A 27,316-nucleotide genomic window follows, 5' to 3' on the forward strand; every position below is an offset into this window, starting at 1 on the left:
AGTCAAACCTTTGTCCATTATGGCACTGCAAACCACATAAACATTAGTTAGGTCCTTAGCGCAACATTAAATAATTCCCTTTCCCTGACATTGACTTCGTAATAAATAAACAGGAAACCAGGCCAAAAACACCGCCGCGGTTGGCCGCCGCCGTTCGCACCTCAAAGGCCTACCAACCTCGCCTGGGACGGGTTACACCAGGACCGCGGGGTCACGGACGGGAGATGTCAGGAGTCGCATGCCGCAGAGGGCGTGACCTGGGCGAGTTGGGAGGCTGTGATTGGCTGAGGAGTGCGCCAATGTGACGTCATCGGCCACCAATATATGCGACGGTCGGACGCCATTTCAGGCAGTTGAGTTGAGTTCGTGGCAGACGCAGGAGACACCAGAGAGTTCGTAGGAGTTGGTTGGAGCACACAGTCGACGCAGAGACACAGTTGGTGGAAAAAGCTCCCCGAAGGCAGTTGGTGGAAAAGCTCCCCGAAGGCAGTTGGTGGAGAGTTCGTTCACACACCGAGCACACCAAGCCCACAGAGCACGCGGCAGTTCGCAGCAGTTCGTTGCAAGTCGAGCCCTCCGTTGAACCATTGGTGCACGGGCCTTGTGGAGATCGTCCTCGTGTGAAGCTGCTGGCCACGCGTCGGACGCGTGGTGCTTGGAGCGGGGCCTCGTAGAGCTTGGAGCGAAGGACCTGGTGGTGTGCGATCGGGCCAAAAGGAGCGGTGTGGACGGCCGCCACCAAGACAACCAAAAGACAGATAAGCCGCATCCGCGTACATTTGAACGACGTGACGTGTTATTTTTGTATTCATAATCTCCCTCGTATCGTGTTTGCTGTCAGTCGTGTGGGGACGTCCCGATTTAGAGTTATTAGATTTACCGGCGCGGCTTTTTCACTGTATTACTATTCGATAATAAATCCTTATATTATTTTCTGTATATATATCTGAACGCAGTTTTCCTGGGTGTTTGATTTTAGTAGATAAGGCGGCGGGCGGAGCTTTGCTGCGTGCGCCATTCCGCGCGTTTAACTTTGTGTTGAACTTGAATCCGCCATTGAGTTTTCGCCTCGGGAGTTAAAGTCTCGCAAATCGGCCATCCGTAACTGTGGTGTTAATCACAGTTGCGTAACAATATCTTTACGATAGGTTCAGCAGTTTTTACGGTACCTTCAAACAGACAGATGGATATTTGGTGAATTATAGTCAGATAATCAAAGTTCTGATATTTTTAAAAGAGAGTGGGAAATCTATATAGTATTACAGATTACATAAGATAAAGGCTCCTTCATTCACCACTGTAATGTCTGACCTTGTGGCGTATGTAGAGCATAAAAGCAAGCCGCACCTTATCAACCGATATTTGTAGGCCATGGCGATACAGTCGCAAGTGGTGTAATTGACTTTTGATTGGACAATCTCTTACTTCATATCTCATAAATGGAATCCCTTATCTCATGGATGGAACAACCCTCCTCCCTAATCTTCAGTATATTTTATTTATTTACTTCCTTTGAAAAGTAAAAAGTACATTGATCGACAAACAAATGATCGACTGCCTGCGTTGAGGCCCGCGGTGGCGTGCAGTGCCTCACCTGCTAACAATGTTTTATTTTCCCCTTTTTGTGTGATCTGCTTTCACTATATTAATATAGTTATATTAATATAGTTATTGGGGTGCATCAAACGCCCAACTATTTTAAAAAAGATGTTGGATTGATCTGTCCCAAATTTTATTTTGTTCCAATCATAAAATAAAGTTGCTATGCAAAATTTGGTAAGGTTTGGACATCATCTTCTGGGTCCACCTCACCATTTCATATTTTGAGTCGGTGGTATCAGAGTTGGAAATTTGACACGCAGCTGTTTTGAGGCCCATAAATAAAAATGAAAGGATTGACTGATTGCTACATATAATAACTCTTTGTAAAGGTATTATTGTGCTCTGTAGCAATATATCATCATCATAGGGATAGGGATACAATTCATTGATATACAAATAGTCAAAATAATGATTTTTTTCAAAATATGGATATAAAGCTAAATGAAGAGTATTTTAAAAATATAATATATAAATTAAAGAATATCCTGAATGTTGTAGTCATCTTGTCTTTACAGAGATCTTTTAACTAGACAAGATGATTAAAACAATTATTAGGCTATACTCTAATAAAATTGGATAATTGATTTATTTGTTGTACATAATTATGAAATGACATTATTGTTACGAATACTACCTTTTTCTTTCAGATAAAACAATGGATGGCACAGTAAAGAAAGCATCTGTTGCAACAAGAGAGTCCACCAAGGTGTTTGGTCTTGGAAGTGCCATAACTGAACAAGATTCCCAGATCAATGGCACCAGACTTCCAACTTGTTTACAAGTACTACGTTGTTTCATGTTGCACACGGAAGATGGCAAACTTGAACGACGCTCTCGGTGGGAATCAGCAAAGCTTGTACTGCAGAAAGTGACACCATTTTATGGCAAGGCTAATATTCCTATCATCTCTGAACGCAAGGCTATTGAGAAAATTATCAAACTTGCAGATGATAATTCCAAGCTTAGATCAATCCCTATCAACCGAAGAACAACTCCAGCAAGCATCACAAAGGTGAATCAAATGGAGATGAAATTTATGGAGACATTTCCCTTGTGGCCCAATGATGCTAGTTCTCACATCAAGAATCCTGAAGACTTAGCATTCCTGGAATCTATGAAGACAGATCGCTGTGCAACATTTGGCTGCCAAGATAAACTGTTGGCAGATAAGATGCAGCGTAAAGTGAACCGCGATGAAAAAGAATCAGAGAGGCGAGAAAGTATGGAGCTGGAGTTCAACATAAATACTACAACCACTGTGTATAATATTAGTGACAGTGATGAAGAAGTAACTCTTGGACCTTCAACAAGCACACCAACAACCTCAAGAAGTCATCATCGTTTAGTTAGACCTGGCACAGCCGTTTTCATTCCACATGACATCCTGAAGAGGCCCAGTCTTGTTTCACTGGCAACAAGGATGAAGATGACACCAACCCAACAGGCTGCTTTCACAGAAGCTCTTATTGAAGAAACAGGAGGGGATGTAGCGAAGGTGTCAACATCATATGCTACAGCAGATAAATCAAGACGCAAAATTGGACAGCATATTGCTACTACCTGTAAGTACAAATGGATACCTCCGAAGCTTGCTACGTTGCACTGGGACTCAAAGCTGCTTCCATGCTTAACTAACCAAAACACTTTTGAAGAACGCCTGGCTGTGCTTTTGGGTTCTCAAACTGATATGAAGCTGCTGGGTGTTCCATCCTACAAGCCTGGAACAGACCGTAAATCTGGAGATATAATTGCTCAGCTGACTAATAACCTACTTGAATCATGGAACTGCCAAGAGAATGTTGTCAACTTGACATTTGACACAACTGCATCTAACACCGGCCACATCAGTGCAGCTTGTGTAACAATTCAACAACGGCTTAACAAAGCTCTTCTGTGGTCAGGCTGCAGACACCACATTGGTGAAGTCATTCTTACGCACATTTTTACTGATCTTAAAGTTGAAGCATCTAAGTCACCAGATATCTTCCTCTTCTCAAGGTTTCGCAAGAACTTTGAAATGCTTCCACACACATTCAATGAACCACTTTCACGATTTGATCCATCTCAACTAAATGAAGCAGCAACAAGTTTGACAAGTGACTGGCAAAATAATGTTCTCAGACTCTGTCACACCGAGCAATCTCTAAGACGTGATGATTATTTGGAATTTGTTGATCTGTGTACTGTATTCCTTGATGGTGAAGTAGCTGAACATCAAATAACCTTCAAGCGTCCTGGTGCACTGCATAAAGCCAGATGGAAGGCGAAGCTCCTCTACTCAATCAAATTATGTCTCTTCGAAAAACAAATCGCTGATCTTCCAGCAGGTACAATTACCACAGAAAAACAAGTGCCAAAGATCAGAGAATTTGTCACGTTTGTCACTCTAGTATACAGCTCCTGGTGGATGACATGTACCTCTGTCACCGATGCCCCATGGAATGACCTGCAGCTCATCTCCAAACTGAAACAGTATGAAGCTGTCAATGCTGGAATCTCAAGAAGTGCCCTGAAAGCCTTCAAACGACATCTCTGGTACCTCACAGAAGAGATGGTTCCACTTGCCCTCTTCAGCTCAGTTGTTCCTCATGACCATCGCCGTGCTCTGGCAGACAGACTTCTGGAGGTTCAGCCAGATTTTCCAGTAACCAACCCACAAGGACGGTTTGGTACTGGGTTTGGAAAGCCCAGATTTCCTGATGACTTGACTGAGAAGACCACTCTGGCTGATTTTGTTGGACCAGATTCATGGTACCTATTTCATCATCTGAAGCTTGACTGGGCATTTCTAGTTACCGATGTTCAAGAATGGACTAACTCTGCAGCCTACCAGACATCATGGACTAATGTTGAAGCCTTGAATGTGGTGAATGACTCTGCAGAAAGGGGAGTTAAGCTTAGCTCTGACTTCCTTTCAGCAGCCAGAAGTGAAGACCACTACCAAAATGTGCTACAAGTTGTTGAGCACAACCGCAAGGAGAAACCGAATCTTCGAAAGCGAGCAGCTCAAGAGTAAACTGTCAGAAATATCCATGAAAACTACAGTATCTTTGTTTTGTTTCTATTTTCATGTTCATCCATAGTCAGATGTACTCGTATTAAGATGATAAATGCTAAGATTGTGTATATATGATTCTACTGTAATAAAAATTATATCATTCTGGTATCTATAATACATATGATTATACCAATAAAATCATGATTTTGACTATTTGTGTATAAGTGAATTATATCCCTATCCCTATGATGATTATATATTGCTACAGAGCACAATAATACCTTTCCAAAGAGCTATTGTATGTAGCAATCGGTCAATCCTTTCATTTTTATTTATGGGCCTCAAAACAGCTGCGTGTCAAATTTCTGACTCTGATACTACCGACTCAAAATCTAATTTGCTGAGGTGGACCCAGAAGATGATATCAAAACCTTACCAAATTTTGCATAGGAACTTTATTTTATGACTGGAACAAAATAAAATTGGGGACAGATTGTTTTCTTGACATAGGGGCGTTTGATGCACCCTAATAGTTATACTAGCCGAAACCTGTGGAACATCCACGGAAGGGAGGATGTGGTGTATGGATAGAGTGTACCATTATGGATGGCATAGGGGAGCGCTCATGGGATCTTCTTCCGTTAAGCTCCAATTTTTTCTCTTTAAGTTAAGTCCAATCACTCCTCTCTGCTCGAAGTGCTCAGGCCATGCCTTCCCGCTCTCATACTTTTATTTCCGTTCGGTGTAGAAAGAGATTGACATATCGTTCGTCTGTTTTCAGCTCGTTATCTTTAAGCTTCCTTACGTCTCGCCACCTGCTACACCTCTCTGAGTTACGAGGATTTATGCAACGCACCCCGAGTATCGCAACGTCACTCCATTTAACTTTATTAAAATGACGATAAAGACGTGAAACCCGTGGAACATCCACGGAAGGGAGGATGTGGTGTATGGATAGAGTGTACCATTATGGATGGCATAGGGGATTTGCTTGTCCGAGTAAGAGTTAGGAAGAAAGATCAATTTTCACTTGTGCAAAAATGCTACTCACAATTACATCGCCTGTGCGTCGGCCTGTGATTGAGCCAGAGAGTTGGCCTGTGAGTCAACTTCCTTTCCAATGTCTGCAAGAATTGAAATACTGATTGTGAATGTGTAAAATTATATGAAAGAAGAACATGCATATCAATAGACGATGCCATCGAAAAGGAGAGCAGCTGTCAATAGAAAAGGATGTCTGACATCAATTTGACATTATTGCACAGGAAATGACAAACAAAGAAACAGTTCATTTCCATCGGGTAATATTACGATGAGAGATCAGCCGATACCTTTATTATGTCCATCAGCATCCATGGCACTTAGAAAAAAAACGCAGCTTCAGCCAGCCGCAGCCAACTATCACGTACCATCTCGAAGTCAATGCCATCCTTTTATCTCTTCGTATACAAGTACAACTCACTGATCGCAACGTCACTCCATTTAACTTTATTAAAATGACGATAAAGACGTGAAACCCGTGGAACCCGTGGAACGGAAGGGATATCGTTCGTCTGTTTTCAGCTCGTTATCTTTAAGCTTCCTTACGTCTCGCCACCTGCTACACCTCTCTGAGTTACGAGGATTTATGCAACGCACCCCGAGTATCGCAACGTCACTCCATTTAACTTTATTAAAATGACGATAAAGACGTTTCCTTATATATCCTAATTTCAAATGTTCAAGGGAATAAAAAAGCTTCCTAACGTCTCGCCACCTGCTACACCTCTCTGAGTTACGAGGATTTATGCAACGCACCCCGAGTATCGCAACGTCACTCCATTTAACTTTATTAAAATGACGATAAAGACGTTTCCTTATATATCCTCATTTCAAATGTTCAAGGGAATAAAAAGACCATTTGGTTCACACCACCCATCACACCACTCGACTGTCCAATCAGCGGACGGCTCGCATCGCCTTCGCCCAGCAGACGCCAATACGATGGTGTCGTAAGATGGCGTCGTATCGGCCGATAATCGCATGCTTTTGGGTCCCAAAGTCGGCGAATTCAGATTTTTCGAGTATGGCTGTACGTGATAAACAAAGAGCGCGGTTCGTAGATGGAAAATGCATTAGTGCCGTGGGCATCGGGTCACTGGGTGCGGCGTAAAAGGGATAACAAAGTCGAGTCCTTACGGTATTATTATATAGATAGATATAGATTATTAATAAAGGCCTCAAGACCTATTCAACTTGAATTAAAAAACGCGACATTTCGGCTATTCAAGAACACATTTGTAACCTGTCAATCAAAAAGGAAAATGTTTTGTTGATCGTCTTCTCAACAAAACGTGTCGACAAAACCAAAGGAATATTCAGGATTTTCACAAAATCACAACTTGAAAGATACGCCAAAAACCTGAGGTGAATTCCGGTGATGCAGTCATCTTCTTCATCTGCGCCTCATTTTCTTCATGTGAAAATGAATCGATTTAAAATTCCATAGAACTCTGTCGTTTATGTATATTTTTATTTTATTACATTCACGTAGTTTCACATTCTTGACTTCGTGGAGCTTCAATCTTTTGTGGTTTAAAAAAATAAAATAAATATGGATTCTTCTTCATCACATCGCATCGCATTCTCTTCCTGTGAAACTGTTTCATAGAACTGTGTCGTTTATGTATATTTTTATTTTATTACATTCACGTAGTTTCACATTCTTGACTTCGTGGAGCTTCAATCTTTTGTGGTTCAAAAAAATAAAATAAAGATGGATTCTTCTTCATCGCATCGCATTCTCTTCCTGTGAAACTGTTTCTCCATTTAACGTTTCCAAAATCAAAACTTCAAAAACTTCTTCACTTCGATTCGAAAAAACTTCAAACTTCAAAAAACGTTTCCAAGACGTCACTCCATTTAACTTTATTAAAATGACGATAAAGACGTTTCCTTATATATCCTAATTTGAAATGTTCAAGGGAATAAAAAGACCATTTGGTTCACACCACTCGACTGTCCAATCAGCGGACGGCTCGCATCGCCTTCGCCCAGCAGGCGCCAATACGATGGTGTCGTAAGATGGCGTCGTATCGGCCGATAATCGGATGCTTTTGGGTCCCAAATTCGGCGAATTCAGATTTTTCGAGTATGGCTGTACGTGATAAACAAAGAGCGCGGTTCGTAGATGGAAAATGCATTAGTGCCGTGGGCATCGGGTCACTGGGTGCGGCGTAAAAGGGATAACAAAGTCGAGTCCTTACGGTATTATTATATAGATTATGTATTTATATAATATTATATATATTTCACTATATTAATATAGTTGTATTATATTAATATAGTTAATATATTATTATAGTTATATTAATCTAATATAGTTTTATTAATATAGTTATATTAATATATATCTATAAAATACATGTAAAAAGGCAACGTCGAGTGTTTAAGCCACTTGGCTTCCATGGTGATACGGCGACTCGCAACTTTGTGGGGACATCCCAGGATTGAGAAGGCAAAATAAACTAGAGAATTAAAGGAACAGGACAAGCACGATGTCCGAGAGGAACACACACTCACTCTAAGCCGTCTAGCCTGCGTTTGAATCCTGACCCAGCTATAAACTGTCATTTGCTCTGCCCCCCACCCCCTCCTTTCTCCCTCCCCCATCTCTCTATCTATCCTCCACCCCTCTCTCTCCCATCCCTCCTTTTCCCTTATCCCATCTTCCCTTCCCTCTCCTCTATCCTCTACCCTCCCTCCCTTCCTCCTCCCTCTCTTCTCTCCCCTTCCCCTCCCATCCTCCTCACCTGCCTTCCTCCTCCCTCTCCTTTCCCCACCCCCCTTCCTCTCCTTTCCCCTTACCCACTCCCTCCCCCCCTTGATCCCCCTCCCCACCCCCGACACTTACCCCTCCCCTCCTCTCTCTCTCCTCTCCCTTCATATTCCCGTCAAGAAGTGTTGAAGAACCAAAACACCATAAAGACCCTGAAAACCCTAAAATACCCAAAAGACCCAAAATACCCTGAAGATCCAAAACACCCCAAAGATCCAAAAGACCCTTCCTCCCGTCCATGGTACACGGAATCTTGTGGTGAGGCTATTGCCCAGAAACAACTTGCTTTCGTCTCCTGGAAAGCAAATCCAACGGAAGGAAATCTCATTTCCTTTCACAAAGCCCGAAACAAGTGTGTGTCCACCCTCAGGAGAGCCAGGAAACAATATCTCTCCGATCTCAGGACCGAACTCTCTTATCTGTCTCCCTCTTCCAAATCCTGGTGGCGTCTGGTCAAATCTGTTTCTGGTGTTTGTTCCCCCTCCATCCCCTCCCTCACCTCAAATGGCCACACGGCTGACTCCGCACGTGAAAAAGCTGAATGCCTCAACCCTGTGTTTGCCTCTAAATCTTGTGTCCCAAACCCATCCCTATCTGTACCCACCGTACCCAGTCGTACCCAGCTGCTCCTGGACTCTGTGTCCTTTCCTCCTGACAAGGTGGAAAAGTTTCTGTCAACCCTCGACTCGGATTCTGCAACTGGACCTGACGGCATCAGCCCACGGGTCCTAAAATCCTGTTCTTCCGCTCTTTCACTCCCTCTCTCTGTTCTCTTCACCCTCTCTTTTGCTCAAGGTCATCTTCCATCTGCTTGGAAATCTGCCAACGTCACCGCTTTGCACAAAAAAGGTGCAAAAACAGATCCCAGCAACTATAGACCAATCAGCCTTCTCCCAATTATCAGCAAAGTCATGGAATCCATCATTGCTTCAGATATGAAATCTTTCCTCTTCTCCAATGGCTTGATCTCTGATCATCAATTTGGTTTCAGACCTGGACACTCTATTCTGGACATGCTGCTTCTGCTTTCTCAACAATGGATGGAGGTCCTCAATGCCAAACAGTAAATTAGAGCAGTCTCCCTTGACATATCACGTGCCTTCGATACGGTCTGGCACCCCGCTCTGCTCACCAAACTCTCCTCTTTTGGTATCCATGGAAATCTCCACGCATGGCTGGCGGACTTCCTCTCTAGTCGTAGGCAACGTGTGGCCCTGAATGGGTTTCTCTCATCTCCTCTTCCTGTTCAGGCTGGAGTTCCACAAGGCAGTGTTCTAGGCCCTGTGCTTTTTCTGGTCTTCATCAATGATCTCTCTGACTCTCTTGAAAATCCTCTGTATCTCTTTGCTGATGACTCTACTCTCTGTCGCTCCATTCTTCATCCCTCAGATCGGCAGTCTGCTGCCTCCTCACTCTCTGCAGACCTGAACAAAATCACAGACTGGGCAAACAAGTGGAACATGTCTTTCAATCCTGACAAATCTCACACTCTTACGATGTCTCTCCGAAAAGACCGACTGGACAACCCTCCCATCCACTTTCTGAATAATCCTCTCCAAGAAGTTCTGTCACTCAAGCTTTTGGGTCTCACTATCTGCCATGATCTTTCCTGGGAAAACCACCTTTCAAATCTGGCCTCCAAAGCCAGTCGCCGATTGGGGATCCTCCGTCGTGCGAAGTCCTTCCTTGGCACACCTGAGCTCCTCACCCAATACAAGGCTTTCATCCGCAGCTCAATGGAATACTTCTCTCCCCTCTGGGCTGGTGCTCCTGCCTCACACCTAGCTCATCTTCACGCTTTTGAAACCAAAGCATTCAGAATCATTGGAATCTCCCGCGATGAAGCTAACTCCAAGGGCCTCTCACTCACTCACCGCAGGCAGATTGATGGTCTTTCCATCTTCTACCGACTCCTCTCTGGCCTTGCCCCCCCAGCTCTCTCTGGGCTCTGTCCCGCAAATATTCCTACAGGTCGCACAAGATCTACCTGCAACCCTCTTATGGTCAAACTGCCAAAATCAAGACTCTCTGCTCACCTTCACTCCTTCATTCCTCTTTTCTCCCGCCTCTGGAACAAACTCCCTCACTCTCTTCAATCCCACTCCACCCTCCAGGTCTTTAAAACAGCTGTTCACCACCATCTCTTATCTTCCCCCATCCAAAACCTTGATCTTTTCTACCCCCGCTAATTTCACCCCAATTCCACTTTTTTGAAATACCAACTTCTGTCCTGGAAGTCATTGGTGTCCTTGTGTTTTATGCTTCTCCCTCCACCCCCCCCCCCCTTCCCATGCCTCCTCCCCCCAAGCCCTCTCCCTTCCACACATCTCCCTGCTCTCAAATGTTGTGTTTGTGTGCTCCACCTTCTCTCCCCATCTTGTTTTCCGCTCCCGCTTTTTGTGTGTTTTGTTTGTCTGGTTGATTTGTTTGTGAAGTAAATGTTAGCTCTTTCACGAGCCTCGATTCAGTATACAAAAAAAAAAAAACAACAACAAAAAAAAGACCCAAATGACCCCGAGGACCCAAAACACCCTGAAGACCCAAAACACCTTGAAGACCCTAAAGACCCCGAAGACCCAAAATACCACAAATACTGAAAATACCTTAAAGACCCAGAAGACGCAAAAGACCCCGAAAACCCTAAAATACCCAAAAGACCCAAAATACCCTGAAGATCCAAAACACCCCAAAGATCCAAAAGACCCTTAAAGACTCCGAAGAACCACAATATCCCAAAGACTCAAAAGACCCTGAAGACCCAAAATGCCCCAAAGACCCAATATACCATGAAGACCCAAAAGTCCCTGAAGACCCTGAAGACCAAAATACCCTGAAGACCCAAAAGTCCCTGAAGACCCAATTTTGGCCGCTCTCCCCCACCATCCCCCACCACCATCCACCCCATCCCCACGATCCCCAATCCACCATCACCACCACTAACCCCCACCCATCCCTGCCATCCCTCACTCCCTGAGAAAGCAGACATGGTCAAAGATGCCTACCCCTTTGAAACGACGTGTGGTGAGGCGTGCGGAGTGCGCCGAGTCACACTAGCTCGAATAAAGTAGGTCAAGGACATCCATCAAATAGCAGGTGCCCAACTTCAGTGCAGGTACACTATTATGATGCAAGAATACGTTGGAAGGCCAAGCGGTCTTTGAGATCATTGGCAAAATTGAGCGATGACAAAACAAAACGTGTTTTTTTATTCAGACCGCAATTTGACCTTGACCTTTAACTAGGAGGGGTATGATGTAAATTAAGCGTAAATACGGCTTGCTCTAGGCTATTGAGAGAGGGAAATTTCATAACAATTGGATAAACCTTAGTAGCGTTATGATGAAAAATGTTTAAATGACTAGAATTAGGTCATGACCTTAAAATTAGGTCAAAGTCGAATATTATGTCAACCCCACATATTTTTTATTCCCATTATTGATGCAAAATTTCATTCTGGAAGTCCCAGCCGGTTCCGAGATTCAGCTCGGAAATTGGGAATGCAGGAAAGAGAAAAAAAACCGAAATGGTGGTTTAGTACTCCATGGGGTATAAGAAACTCTGGGGTACTATTAAAATTGGGGCACTAATTGTAGAAACAAACCCTACAACAGCGAGAAAACCTCCCCCGTCCTATACGGGGAGGCATAATAACATTAATAATAATAATAATAATAATAATACTAATGAGGGTTCTGGTAATACAGAAGGAAACAAGTTAAACAGGAGTAAAAAAAAAAAAAAACTCAACATGACTTGATACTCACAGAAGAGGTGTGAAGATTACAAAAGATTACTTTGTATTTTATTCTCAATATTTACACATCAAGGTGTTTCCCGTTTGACGGTTGCTGTTGTTGAATTGTCATTTTTACCATTGTTCTTATGAAAATCTTATTTTTAACATGTCATGACGATTCATGATCCCAGGCCACAAGTACACGATGCGAAGTCTGAAGATGTGCAGGTTTGGCAGGTGCGGAACGCTTGCTTTGCAGCTGTCGTACCAAACGGGGAAGGTCAAGCACGTATGGTGGGGGGAAGGAGTAGGATCCCATTGTCGAGGGCGAGAGGGGGGGGGGGGGAGGGGAGAGGGTTGGGATCGACGGGTATGTGGGGTTCGAGCGTGACCATGTCCAGGCCAAGTGCGTGTGCAGCTCGTGGAGAGAGTGGGGGTGTAGAAGGGATTGGAGTGGGTGTGCAGGCATGACTATGTCCAGGCCAAGTGTGTGTGTGTGCGGTTCGCACAGTCACTGGGACGTAATTTGTCCTGCTCGTGTCCTCCAGCCGGTTCCGCACGAGTTCGGTCGGGTTCCCGTGGAGTGTGAACGTATTCGGTCGGTTCATTCGCAGTTACGGCACAGTCTCAATCAGGCACGGTGTACATAAAGGGCGAGGGAGAACTCTCAACCCTCCAAATTCTAAACCCTCCTACGAAGCCCCCACCCAGAACCAGTGCGCTGCTAACACGTACGAGTTGGGAGGGAGCCAGAGGTATCTCTCGCTCTTCCTGCCGCTTAATTCTCTTCCTCCCGACATGATTCACCTCTGGGAGGCGGTCTGACCCTCGGCCGCCAGAAACACATCTGCTCACTATTAGCGCTGCCGGTGCCCGTGGCGGCAGCAGCGGCAATAACAGCAGCATCTGCAAACCGCAAGCACTGCAGCAGCCGCAGAAGCGGCAGTGGCAGATACAGGGGCAGAGACAGGGAGAGGGGTAGGGGCAGAGGCAGAGGTAAAGAGACATGGGGCAGGAGCAGGGTCAACGGGCAGAGGAAGGGGCAGACGCAGGGGCAGAACCAGCAGCAGAGGTAAAGACAGATATAGAGACGAGGGTAGAGGTAAAGCAGAAGTAGAGGCAGGAGTAGTGGTGGAGGTAGGAAAAACAGACACACAGGGTTGGGCAAAGGTAGAGAGAGGTAGAGATATAAACATAGGTACAGACAGACAGTGACAGGGGCCGAGGAAGGGGAATAGGGAGGGGGTTGAGTCAGAGACAGACACAGTCAGAGACAAAGACATAGACAAAGGCAGAGACAGCAGAGGCAGAGAAGAGACAGAGGTCGAGACAAGCAGAGACCCTAAATCCTTTCTGTAAAACAGAGAAGGAAACCGCGAGGCAGGAAAATTACAACAGAAACGGCTGGAAAATTGCAACGGAAACCAGGTACTGACGGCGACATCACTCCAGAAAAAAGAATAGCAACAACGGAAGTCGCAATGTTAACAACAAAGCAAGTAAACTACAACTGCTAGCAACAAACAAAAATGACAGCAGCAAAAAGGCATCAACAACAAACATGAAATTGGAGGGAAAACATATACGTACATGCATAAAAATTCCAACAACAATGCAAACGCTCGAAGTTTGTAAAAACAAAAGGCCACCACAAAGTGACCCATTAATTAACACACACAGAATTGTGTGAATGACTCCTGATGTGCATCAAGAAAAGAGGAAAAAACAAAAACCGACAACATTTTGATGAAAAACTGAACTTTGAGGAATGATTCGGACAACAATGTCCATAAAAAATATATAACTGCAAGAAAAGGGAAACAACAAAGCAACCACAATGAAAACCTGATATTTCAAAAAGGTATTGCAACAGCAGCAGCAGCCCTCGGAGCAAGATAAAATAATTAGTGTGAAAAAGTAAACTTTCGCTTTTACATGCAGAGCATACAATTACGAAGGATGATGTAAAGTGTTGGTGTGAAGTTCCACATTGAAATACAGAATACAAAGGATGATGTTTCTGGGACTGTTTGCCCCATTGTGACCCCTTGAGTTTGCCCCATTGTGACACCGAACAGTGCATGGGATTGCGAAGGCTGTTGCGTGAACGTGACATCCCTAGAGGGTCGTGCGCACACTTGTTATAACCGTAAGCTGCCTCAACTGTAAGTATCGTAAACGTTCGACGTCTCCCGTTGCGAGGCAATTGTTCTTGCTTTGCGCCGTCACGTGATGCTCATTGGCGGTTCTCAGATCAGTGCTTTGATCAGGAATATGGTCAACACGGTGTACGTGGCATGTTGTCGCATGAGTCGCTGGATTATTCTGTCGACCAAGCGAAGCCCACAAGTTTTGTGTCTGGACACGTGTGGTGCAACAAATACAATAAAAACTAGAACGGCAATCAGTAGCGCGCATACCTCCGCCAGGCTCAACGGTTTATGTTTTGTATCTCACTGATAGGCAGGATCTGCATCCGGACCAGAACCAAAATCTAATCGGCTTGTCCTTGTCACCGGCCCAACTCATCCACCTAGTTTTGTCATAAGTCGTCCACAATTTTAGAAAAATCGTCCGACATATCGTTTTTGGCACTATCACTCAATGGTGAAGAACCACTTCAGAAATGCGAGCATCCAGTTGCGGATCTTCACCAAAATTGAATCGATTCGCCTTTGTCACACACTCAATCTGTCCACCAAGTTTTGGCAGAATCCGTCCTTAACTTTTTGAGATATCGTGCTCACAGCCAGACAAACAGACACACAGACAGACAAAGGGGGAGTGAAACATAACCTCGATCCCCCTTCAGTGGCAGAGGTAACCAGTTTAATTTATATTATTCAATGTATACCAGAACACACAAACAAACACACACACACACACACACACACACAAACACACAGACTTGGCATTTAATATGGAATATATATTTTTTCTTGACTTGGGTTTACTTTCTTAACTCAGTATATCAATCTGGTGAGTTTCTTTTACACTTCGGCGATTTATTTGTTAAAAGAACCATGTCACTGATTGTCTGTCCAAGAAATCAACAACAGGATTATATCACAGGTGGCGTGGCAAAATGTACGGACAGGTGCATTTGATCATTGGCTTCACAGTCGGGTATACAAGGGTTGTTGCGTTCTGTATTAGTGGAAAACAACTGCTGCACGTCTCCAAAAGTTATTGCCGCTTCCTCTGGAGATGGTCCGTCAACTCGACAATGCTGTTTGTCATGGAGTGGTGGCTTTACGAAATTACGGCATGAAACAGCGTGCTATTGCTCGGCAGTATGGCATCACTCAAGGTCAGGTGTCAAAGATCCTGAAACAAACTGCTCAGAGGGGTGTCCCTACTCCAATACCGAGGCCAGGACGTCCCCGCAGAACCACAAGTAGGGATGATCGCCAGCTGCACCGGTTAGTCCGCAATGGCCGTACCAAGTCAGCTAATCGGCTTAGGGCTGAGTGGCAGCAACTGACAAATGTGCCTGTATCCAGAAGGCTAGTCAACCAACGACTGGTTCAAGCAGGCTATCGTGCCAGGCGTCCCCTGAGAAAGCCATGCCTGACCAGACAACACCACCAGCGCCAATTGCAGTGGGCCAGAGAGCACCGTCAATGGCAGCCAGGACACTGGAATCACGTTATCTTCAGTGACGAGTCTAGATTTCTGGTCTATCGTCAAGATAGCCGCGTCCGAGTGTGCAGACAAGTGCATGAAGCCTACAACAAAGATTGTATAGTGCCAAGAGTCCAAGCTGGAGGTGGTGGGGTGACCGTTTGCGCTGCTTTTCATGCAGGGGGCAAAACTGACCTGGTTGTTCTGAATGGAAACCTGAACCAGTTCAAGTACAGGGCCATTCTGGAAGAAACATTGCTTCCATTTGCTCGTGCAGCCTTTTGAGGAAACTTTGTCTTCCAAGATGACAATGCACGGCCTCATCGTGCTCGCATGATCCAACACTTTCTTGCTGACCGTGGTGTAGAGTATATGGAGTGGCCTGCCATGTCCCCGGATATGAATCCGACAGAGAACTTGTGGGCAGAATTAACGTGTCAAATCGACCACTTGGACCAGCAGCCGACCTCTGTGCGTGAATTGCAGCAGGCTATTGTCACTGCATGGCAAGCGATTCCTGTCCAAACCTTGGCAAATCTCGTGAACAGCATGCCTCAACGTGTACGTGCTCTCCTGAATGCTCGTGGGGGTTACACGAAGTACTGAACTGTAATTTTACTGTCCGTAATCCCAGTCGTAATTTAACTTTTGTTTTTGTTAAAAAAAAAATTTGGCTAATGTGCAAAATAAAGAGATGCCTCTGGAAAACGCACAGAAGTTTAACACAAGTACTGTCCGTGAATTGAGTTCGATATCAGTTTACATCACTTTGAAGGATCAATTTATTTGTTTCGAAATGTCAAATGTGGTTTTTGTTTCTTTTAAAGGTCACATTAACAAAATCTAGAATAATTTCAACATAATTCCAATGAACTTTTGGTTCTAAGTCATCTTGAAAAGTAAGTTCACCCCCCCAAAAAAATATTCCATATTAAATGCCAAGTCTGTATATGACTGTGTATGTGTGTATATATAATATATATATATATATATATATATATATATATATATATATATATATATATATATATATATATATATATATGTAATGGCACAATATTCGCTAACTTTTGTGTCTGCAGTTTATTCATTCTTCTGGCTTGCAAAGTAGTCATACCATGAAAGTATCCTTGTTATATGATATGTGTATATGTATAAAGATATAAAAGAAATAAATAAAAAAACTTTGATGTGTGTATTGTGTGTTTTATTCACTATTTTTATTGCGAACATTAGCCCAAAATGGCATCCAAAAATGGGACATCACGTGACAAGTATTGTTGAAAATGAAAAATAACATATGTACAGGATATTGTCTTTGTTTACATTTTGACCCTAGTTTGGTTGTGGATGAAAGAAATATATCCACAAACAATCACTTCCGGAAAGGTGGTTACCTAATCAATAAATCGATCAGACTGTTACCGGGAACGTACGTTACCTCCGTGTCCACTGAACTTTCACAGTTTGGTTAATCAATTATAACAATTCCTAACTATCTGTAGAATACTGACTACGTAATGAACACTTCTTGCATTGAATACTTTTCCTTAGTATTCACACAAGTTCTGAAACCCTGACCTTGGGGATGAAAATTTAAAACTTTCGCCGAAGATAATTTCCGTGTCCACTTTGTAACGTACGTAGAACCCCCTTAGGCTTTTACACCGCGAAAGCAAAAGACCATTTGTGTCTGGGATCATCATCAGCTGGGAAACACAACTTTATTTGATCTCTTATAAAACAATTGTTCGTAGAAACAATGTTATTTTTTAATAACATCAAAGAACATCAGATTGTTGAAATAAACAATGAACAGTCTGATTCCTTTACTGCATTTTTTTTTATTTGGGTTATAGTCCATAGCTGTAATGAGCAATTGCCAACTTCCTGATTGAATAATTAAAATATATTTGAATGAGCTGTACACATTATGGATTTGTCTTTTTCACTGTTTTCTTCAAATCCCCCCCCCACCCCCTCCCCCAAAAGACGATGTACAGTACAGCACATCTCGTGTTTGAAACTTTCACGTAAATAAGTTGACATGTTCAATAAACTGTTGTTTGCTTGAACTTGTGACTTTTGGTGTCCACCGTCATTATTGTAACTTACGTAGACGCAAGTGTTAATATGTCTATGGTTTGCCAAATAAAATTGATGTTAATGAGCTCAGTTACATTTGTCTGTGTGTGTGTGTGTGTGGTTGACATATTTGTAAATAAAGGGTGCTTTGAAAGTGCAGCAATGTAGTTTAGCAGAGACCTTTGATACACCATACTACGTAAGTTACGGTGTCCACTTGATGTATTTGTGATAAAATTAAGCAGTTTTATATTTTCTCGGCATTCATAGGTATATTATCATGAGGCACTCTTAACATTATTAACAATCATTAACAACCCCTGCAAATGTGTTGTTTCAGGGAGATATAGAGGGAAAGTGGACACCATGTAACTTACGTAAAAAAAAGAAGCTTTTTCATGATTGAGGCCATTTCATGAACAGTATGAACATTGCATTATCTTCTTGGGCTTTTTTTCTGATTGAGGACACATCCATCTGTAAAGTAAAAATTACAAGAACACTAAATGGAAGTATTTATTTTGCAACCCTCGTGTCCCACTTTTGATAGCGAGTATTGTGCCATTACATATATATATATATATATATATACTGTATATATATATATATATATATATATATATATATATATATATATATATATACATACATACAGACTTGGCAGTTTATCTGGAATTTTTTTTTTTCTTGACTTGGGTTTACTTTCTGCACTCAGTATATCAATCTGCTGAGTTTCTTTTACCCTTCGGTGATGTCTTTGGTGAAAGAACCATGTCACTGATTGTCTTTCACAGCAAGAAGTCAATAACAGGATTATATCACAGGTGACGTGACAAAATGTAAGGACAGGTACATTTGACGATTGGCTTCACAATCGGGTATATAAGGGTTGTTGCATTCTGTATTAGTGGAAAACAACTGCTGCACGTCTACAAAAGTTATTGCCGCTTCCTCTGGAGATGGTCCGTCAACTTGACAATGCTGTTTTTCATGGAGTGGTGGCTTTACTTTTGGCATGAAACAGCGTGCTATTGCTCGGCAGTATGGCATCACTCAAGGTCAGGTGTCAAAGATCCTGAAACAAAATGCTCAGAGGGGTGTCCCTACTCCAATACCGAGGCCAAGACGTCCACGCAGAACCACAAGGAGAGATGATCGCCAGCTGCACCGGTTAGTCTGCAATGGCCGTACCAAGTCAGCTAATCGGCTTAGGGCTGAGTGGCAGCATCTGACAAATGTGCCTGTATCCAGAAGGCTAGTCAACCAACGACTGGTTCAAGCAGGCTATCGTGCCAGGCGTCCCCTGAGAAAGCCACGCCTGACCAGACAACACAGCCAGCGCCGATTGCAGTGGGCCAGAGAGCACCGTCAATGGCAGCCAGGACACTGGAATCACGTGACCTTCAGTGACGAGTCTAGATTTCTGGTCTATCGTCAAGATGGCCGCGTCCGAGTGCACAGACAAGTGCATGAAGCCCACAACGAAGATTGTATAGTGCCAAGAGTCCAAGCTGGAGGTGGTGGGGTGACCGTTTGGGCTGCTTTTCATGCAGGGGGCAAAACTGACCTGGTTGTTCTGAATGGAAACCTGAACCAGTTCAAGTACAGGGTCATTCTGGAAGAAACATTGCTTCCATTTGCTCGTGCAGCCTTTCGAGGAAACTTTGGTTTCTAAGATGACAATGCACGGCCTCATCGTGCTCGCATGATCCAACACTTTCTTGCTGACCGTGGTGTAGAGCATATGGAGTGGCCTGCCATGTCCCCGGATATGAATCCGATAGAGAACTTGTGGGCAGAATTAACGCGTCAAATCGACAACTTGGACCAGCAGCCTACCTCTGTGCGTGAATTGCAGCAGTCTATTGTCACTGCATGGCAAGCGATTCCTGTCCAAACCTTGGCAAATCTCGTGAACAGCATGCCTCGACATGTACGTGCTCTCCTCAGTGCTCGTGGGGGTTACACGAAGTACTGAACTGTAATTTTACTGTCCATAATCCCAGTCATAATTTAGCTTTTGTTTTTGTTGAAATTTTTTTTGGCTAATGTGCAAAATAAAGAGATACTTCTGGAAAACGTACAGAAGTTTAACACAGTACTGTCCGTGAATTGAGTTCGATATCAGTTTACATCACTTTCAAGGATCAATTTATTTGCTTCGAAATGTCAAATGTGGTTTTTGTTTCTTTTAAAGGTCACATTAACAAAATCTAGAATAATTTCAACATAATTCCAATGAACTTTTGGTTCTCAGTCATCTTGAAAAGTAAGTTCACCCCCACAAAAAAAATATTCCATATTAAATGCCAAGTCTGTATATATATATTGTTGCGAATATGGAATTTGGCCTCCATATCCGCTTGTAAATATTCCCCTATTTTCTCCAATACTCCCCAACTTTCCCCAATCCCCCATTCCCTAGTCCCATTGCATGTAAATAACAATCAGTAGAGCCGACCTTCCCCTTATTCCCCCATTAAATGTCGTGCCCAGGTCCACCGCACCACACGTAGACAACTTTCGGACATCTTCCTAGTTATTCTTAATCTATGTCAGTTAAGGCCTCGTTTCCATTAATTATGACTCTTCGTTGCACCAGAATGTGATTATATGGCACCAGTAGTGAGTTTAGGACCTTTCCCATACCTCCTCCCATCTTCTTCCCCGTCTACAACAACAGAGGGGCACGGCGCTGCGCGGGGGGGAGTGTGCGTCCTCCCACCGGCTCGGTTCGCCGCCATCGACAATGCGCTCCAGACAATGCGCTCCAGACGATGCGCTCCAGACCATGCGCTCCACGGGGTTACCACGAAGGGGCTCCTTGTCAGCTCCTCGTCAAGGGCGGAGCCTGGTAAACCCCCCGCACGCACCCAATGAGAAGCAACGTGCCGATTCCACGAGGCGGAGCTAACGAGCCGAGGGCGTGTCACTCCCCGCCGGATATACGCGGCCCCGCGCCGGATGTGACGTGAGATGCGCCCCCAGCTGGAGAAAGAACGTTGCCTGCGATCGCGGAGAGGAAGAGAACCCGCCTGTGAAAGAACGTTACCTCCGAGCGCTGAAACCTCCCGCATCTCTGGACCGGACCGGGTCGATTCTAACCTTTGAGCACAGGTGCACCTGGAGCCATCGACAACCGCTTTCCTGCCATCAACCCCCGTGTGAGTCAGCTTTGTCCCGTTTATCTGTCGTCTGTTGGGAATAATATAAGATTGTGTCTAAGTGCCTGTCTTCCTATGATGTACCTCTCGTCCTTGTAATCTAACCTTTCCGTACGAATATAATCTCCTCCGGAGGTCTTGAGAATTGAAACATTGGTGTCGTATTGTGTTATTGTAATCCAGCCGGGTGTCTTCTTTTTCTTATTGAGCCAGCATCGCGCGACTAGTCAACGTTCGGGCACAATCGGGTAACTTGTGCAGACGTGGTCATACCATAAAACCGCTCGGTAAATAACATCCAAGCCACGTCTGTAACAATTGGTGTCGAGGAGTGGAATTCGGACCCGGGACTAAATTAGTTAGGCCCAAATTTTGGGAGGGAAAATCGATTCGGAGCGCGTACTGCGCTCGACGAAATTATAACGAAAAAAAAAAAAAAAAATTTGGATTTGTTTTACGAAACTCGAATTTTGCAAGTCGCGCTATGGCGGATCAAGACGGCTGGGGTCCGGTAGGGGAGAGTGAAGCAGGGTCGGTCCAGGACCAAATTGAGGGACATGAGGAGAGCGAAGCAGTGAGGGCGGGAGGTTCGCAAAATAGCGCCGTCACGCACGAAGTAGCGGGCGCGCAAAATGGCGCGCTCGCTCACGTGGTTGAAGGGTCCCAAAATAGCGGCGCCGCGGAGGGCGAGCCTGCGGTGGCGGCTGGGGACGCTGGGCAAACCGGGTTTGACCTCAGATTATTCTTGACCCAACTGAATGCAAAAATGGATAGGATGGAGGGCCAAATGAGGGTTGATAGTGGGCGATTAGAGGGCCAAATGAGGGGTACCGGTGAGAAGTTAGACAATAATTTTGAGGAGTTAGACAAGAAAATTGAGAAGTTAGACAAAAATTTTGAGGGGTTAGACAATGGGATAAAAGAGGTGAGAAATGGGTTAGAGGGGGTAGAAAATAGAATGGCTGCCCAGGAGAATCAGATAGAGGGAGTGAAAACTGGGTTAACGGGGGTAGAAAACAGAATGGCCGCTCAAGAGAATCAAATAGAGGGAGTGAAAAATGGGTTAGAGGGGTTAGAAAACAGTATGGAAGGCAAATTGAGGGACATGAGGGACCAAGCGGAAAGGGAAGTTAAACAAATGGAGCAGCAGATAGAGGGGGTCAGAATGGGGGTAGAAACCAAACTGGATGCTCACAGGGAGGAAATGGAGCAGATGAGGGTGGCATCTGGGCAGGAGATGCAAGTGATGGGAGAGGAGATCAGAAGAGGAGTGAGTGAGGAGGTCGGAGGAGTGCGCAAGGAGGTGAGGCACTGTAAGGAGCACATGGAGAAGGAGGTGAGAAAGGGGACTGTAAAGTTACAAGGGGGCATAGAGGACCTGACGCAGGAGGTGGAGCAGCTGACGGTGGGACAAACGGAGTTAGTGGAGCAGGTTCAAAGGAACACTGCGGTATTAGGAGGTTTAAAAGCGACACAAAACGACATAAAAAACGACTTGATAGCGACGAAGAGGGAATGTCAGATGGTACGTGAGGGACTGACAACGAGGTTGGACGAGGTGATAGAGGTAATGGAGACGAAGGACCGGCAGGTGAGGACGCACCTGGAAACGGTCAAGGTAGCCTTGGAGGACGAGCTTGAGGAGACGTACCGGGGAATAAAAGAGGTGAAGCACAAATTAGAAGAAGTGGAAGAAGGGATGAGTGAAATTAAGAAGCGACGGAGAGGGGATAAGAAAGAGATAAAAGAGGAGATAAAAGAATTGGTCCAAAGTCTGTGTTTGGATCGTGATGATGTGCTCATTAACCGGATGAGGGATTCGCAGGTGATGGAGGAGAAGCGAAGAGGAAGAGGACCCGGTGTAAGTGGTGACCAATATGGTCGTGCGTATGATGCGCCAGGTGATTTAAGAAGCTTGGGGGTCGAGATGGACCCGGGTGTTCGTGAGAGGCCGTTGGTGAAGTGTGCGACAGGTCTGGTGTGCGAAAAAGGAGGTGTGCGAGAAAGTCCGACTCTGGGGTGTGTGAGGAAAAAGTGCGTGCCAAGGAGTGAGTGTGCTGGCGAGAGTGAGTCGGTCGTAGCGCGTGTGCGAGGGAGCACATGGAAGCGTGGTGTGGTGAGTGTTACAGAGGGTGTAACGGGAGAGTGTGCGCGAGAAAGGTGTGTGACGGACAGGTGCATGAGGAAAGAGTGCGCTGTCAAGAGTAAGGGTGAGTGCGCTGTCAGGAATGGAGGTGAAAGTAGTGAGAGTGACATGGAGCGTGAGTTAGTTGTGACAGGTGAGCGAGGATGTACACCTGGGATGGCAGGATGCACACCTGGAATGGTAGAGCGTGAGTGGGAATGCACGCTGGAGTTGGTGGTGAGGCACGTGGTTGGGTGTGCGAATGAGGGCACACCTGTGATTGTCACAGAGGAGGTGACGGAGGAGGGGGCGCGAAGAGGTGTATTGGTGAGGTGTGCGAGCAACGAATGTGTGCCAAAATGTTCGGTGGTCAGGTGTGTGACCAAGGCTGTGAGTGGAATGAGTGTACCTGGGTGTGTAAGGAAAGGTACGAGGAGCATGGGCACGGCTGGATGTGTGAGCAAGGAACGGGCTGCGGGGTGTAAGCGTCCAGGTGAAGCATCGACGTTAGACGGGGTCGAGTTTAGAACGACTTATAGCCGAATCGGGCCCTCGGTGCGTGCCGGGCTTCGCGTGCCGCGAGAACCAGCGGGGATCCGAGCCACGGCGGGTTCGAAAGGACCACCGTGCGCGATCCACGCTGGGCCTCGCGTGGGACGGCCGCGTCCGTGCTCCACTAGGCGGAGCGGGCAGCTGGATAGGAAGGGTCGTTATGGCGACCACTTTTTGTTGAGACGTGCCGGCAGGTCGAGATCGGGACATTGGATGGCTCCACGCCGAGGTGATGCGTGGGATCTCGGCCCGGGTAAGCCCCCGTCCCTGCACCGAGTGCCGGACGCATCCAGCCGCTGGCACAAAACAACCAGCATCCATTGCTTGGCTTTACGAAGCCTGGCTTTGGACAGGAATTGGCGCACCGAGAGGTATTAGTGAGTAGACTGGGTGATGAGGTTAGTGTTTTGGACCCAAAATTAGAGAAAAGCAAAATTTGATGATTGGCAAAGGATTGGCAGTAGTGATTGGCAGATGATGGGCAGTGATTGGCCAAATTTTGGATTTGTTGAAATTTGATGTGCAAAATTGGTAGTGAGCGATGGGCCCAGTGGGTAAGGCTGGCATCCCTGCCACCCTTCCCATGTGGGGCAAATGCGCTATAGCTTATGGGGGTGTATGGCAGTGAAAACTAGCCCGGGTGGGTTAGGATATGGTGTGTAGGGATCTAGCGAGGATTGACATTAGGTGACGATAAGGTTAGGTAGTGACTGATACCTGTAGTGGGGACGCAGGTAGTTTAGTATGGAGGATAATGACGAGGGAGCGCAATAGTTTAAAGGGACGACTGGGAAGCGCAAGTTTCAGAAGGGAGTAGTTAGCTGAGATGATGCCGTGTGTGTGAGGATTGAACAGGTGTGATTGCACAGGTGTGCAACTGGACAGGTGTGTGGAGCAGTGTATGAGTAGTGAGTGTGTGGATCAGCGCGAATGCACTTGGGGAGAGAAGGGTGCAGGTGGCACCAGGTGTGAGAGCACAGGTGTGCAAGTACAGGTGTGTGGAGAGAGTTGGAGTGAGTGGTACGGAGTGGTGTGCATGGTGCGAAGGTGTGGATGGGGGAAGAGTGGACCCCCTTTCACGAGTACCCGGGGCGGGTAGTGTAAGTGTTAGGTAGAGGGTGCAGGTAAATTGTGGTTGGATATTGGCATTTGTGGTGCGGTTGCAGAATGGTGTTGTGAATGGGTGCATTAGTGTTGTGGAAATGGCTGGGCGTGTAGCCTGTTAGTGTGTGTAGTTGGTTGGGCACTCCACCACTGTGAGGATGTCGGCCAGGTGAGGCCGCAGGTGGGCTCTGGGAGCCGGTAGTTGTGAGTGGGTGCCTGAGGGTCCCGGGTGTGGATCGGGCAGCCCAGTGCCAGAGAGGGCACCGAGTGGGGAGAGAGCCAAAGGGCCTTCCCCAGGTAGTTAGGTTAGGGTAAGGAGCAGGTAAGCTCGGAGGCAACTGCAGTGGTGGAGGTGTGCAGGTGGGTAGACCCACTGGGAGAGGTACACGCCACAGCCCAGAAATTGTGCGAGGGCACCGGGAGATGAATCGGGGGAGTGAGACCCCAAATTGAAAAGCACCACAGTTTGGCCAATGGGAATTGGTTTTTAGAACCCATAGTGTAAGAGGGCCAATGGTTTGGCCGGAGAGAGACCCCGGGTAGTGTAAAGTTGTTAAAGTCATTTAGGAAATAGTTAGGATTGATGAACCTGTCGCACCATACGCAGCCACTTACCTGTGGTGATGATGATGACTCCACACCTGTGTTTTCTTTGTTTGTGTTGCAGGAGATGAATCGCTGTGTGGATTTGTGAGACGCATCATGACGTGGATGAGACATTGGGGTGATTCCATCTCTCCCTCCCTAGGAGGGACTGATGATGAATTGGTAATGGCAAATTATGATGTTGAGTTGGAGATGGCAAATTTTGAGGAGAGTTGAAAATGGCAAATTTGATTGGTTAGGAGGGAGAGAAGACGAATTTGGTATATGGGAGGAACGGGGAAGACAGTAGGGATGTTTGTTGATTTGTAAAGTAGATGTTTATGGGTAGTGTTGTGTTGTGTGGATACAGTAAGGGGTAAGGGAGGGGCCATGTAGGTTACCTGGTGGGGGGGGGGGCGTACGATAGGAACGTACCTGTCTCACCTGGTTCCCATGTGCCCCCAGTGTGCATCACCTTACATTGCGTGCACTTTTGCGCCCTTACCACCTTACTCACTTGTTTCTTCTTTTGTCTCCCACCTCCGAGGATCTGGCTTTGGGGAAGAGAGAGAGGAGAGAGAGGTGCTGGCTGCGCAGTTGTGGGCCTGCACTTTCGCTGTTTGCTGCCGGGATCGATACACCATATGGACCGCAATGTTTGTGGCCACCCACAATGGACCGCAGTTCGTTTGCGGCCAAGCACCACCCGGGGATGGACCTATGGGTCAACGTGGCACCTATGCCATACAGGTGAACCACTTTTAGTTAACACCAAGTGCACCACAAGAAGAGCAAGAGACACCTGCAGGGTTAGGGGTTGTCGAATTTATTTTTATTCCAATGAACAATGGTGACTGCACCGATTGGTGGTGGGGTGGTGCTTTTGATGCTCGGGAAGGGTGCTCTGCACGTTATTAAAGGCCGTCGGCCACAGAGCACTCGTGGGTTGGTGTATCGATGCTGGCAAGCGCGCTCTCTCTATGCATAACATCTGCATGTGTTCCTCCAAAGACAGGTCCTGGATCGTAGTGTAGATATCAGCGTAATCTTGTAAATAATGCTCCCTACCGGCTGTATGTTTAGTTTGAGAATTCTTTCCGGATTCGGTTATCCTGTGGGTGTGTTTCTGTGAGGAGAAGGGTGCAACGTCGCAGGGGGACATATTTACTCATTTGTGAATATCTGTAAAACTGTCGCACTCAGGGTAGAGTTAATAGTAGAGGGAACTACATTGCGTGCCACACTAAAGTAGGTAAAAATTTATCGGGTCGGGACGCCCCGAGGGTAGAGAAGGGTGCAATGTTGCGAATATGGAATTTGGCCTCCATATCCGCTTGTAAATATTCCCCTATTTTCTCCAATACTCCCCAACTTTCCCCAATCCCCCATTCCCTAGTCCCATTGCATGTAAATAACAATCAGTAGAGCCGACCTTCCCCTTATTCCCCCATTAAATGTCGTGCCCAGGTCCACCGCACCACACGTAGACAACTTTCGGACATCTTCCTAGTTATTCTTAATCTATGTCAGTTAAGGCCTCGTTTCCATTAATTATGACTCTTCGTTGCACCAGAATGTGATTATATGGCACCAGTAGTGAGTTTAGGACCTTTCCCATACCTCCTCCCATCTTCTTCCCCGTCTACAACAACAGAGGGGCACGGCGCTGCGCGGGGGGGAGTGTGCGTCCTCCCACCGGCTCGGTTCGCCGCCATCGACAATGCGCTCCAGACAATGCGCTCCAGACGATGCGCTCCAGACCATGCGCTCCACGGGGTTACCACGAAGGGGCTCCTTGTCAGCTCCTCGTCAAGGGCGGAGCCTGGTAAACCCCCCGCACGCACCCAATGAGAAGCAACGTGCCGATTCCACGAGGCGGAGCTAACGAGCCGAGGGCGTGTCACTCCCCGCCGGATATACGCGG

At 45.8% G+C, this 27,316-nt stretch overlaps 1 long non-coding RNA gene across 18 annotated transcripts in view; it reads right to left on the bottom strand.

Moving 5' to 3' along the window:
* The window catches only part of LOC144888834 (uncharacterized), a 94,998-nt gene that overhangs the window by 45,139 nt on the left and 22,543 nt on the right, over positions 1-27,316 (bottom strand). For 6 of the 18 annotated variants that reach the window (XR_013621386.1, XR_013621387.1, XR_013621385.1 and 3 more), the window contains exon 2: positions 5,652-5,724. The exons of 7 other annotated variants lie outside the window; for them this stretch is intronic. This is a non-coding gene — a long non-coding RNA (uncharacterized LOC144888834). Of the gene's footprint in view, positions 1-5,651; positions 6,196-18,239; positions 18,340-27,316 lie in introns of those variants that run through there. 5 more of the 18 variants (XR_013621389.1, XR_013621391.1, XR_013621384.1 and 2 more) reach the window with 3 other exon arrangements.

Source organism: Myxine glutinosa, chromosome 14 (assembly GCF_964187855.1).
Source record: "Myxine glutinosa chromosome 14, kmMyxGlut1.1, whole genome shotgun sequence".
In the NCBI taxonomy this organism is placed as follows: Eukaryota; Metazoa; Chordata; class Myxini; order Myxiniformes; family Myxinidae; genus Myxine; species Myxine glutinosa.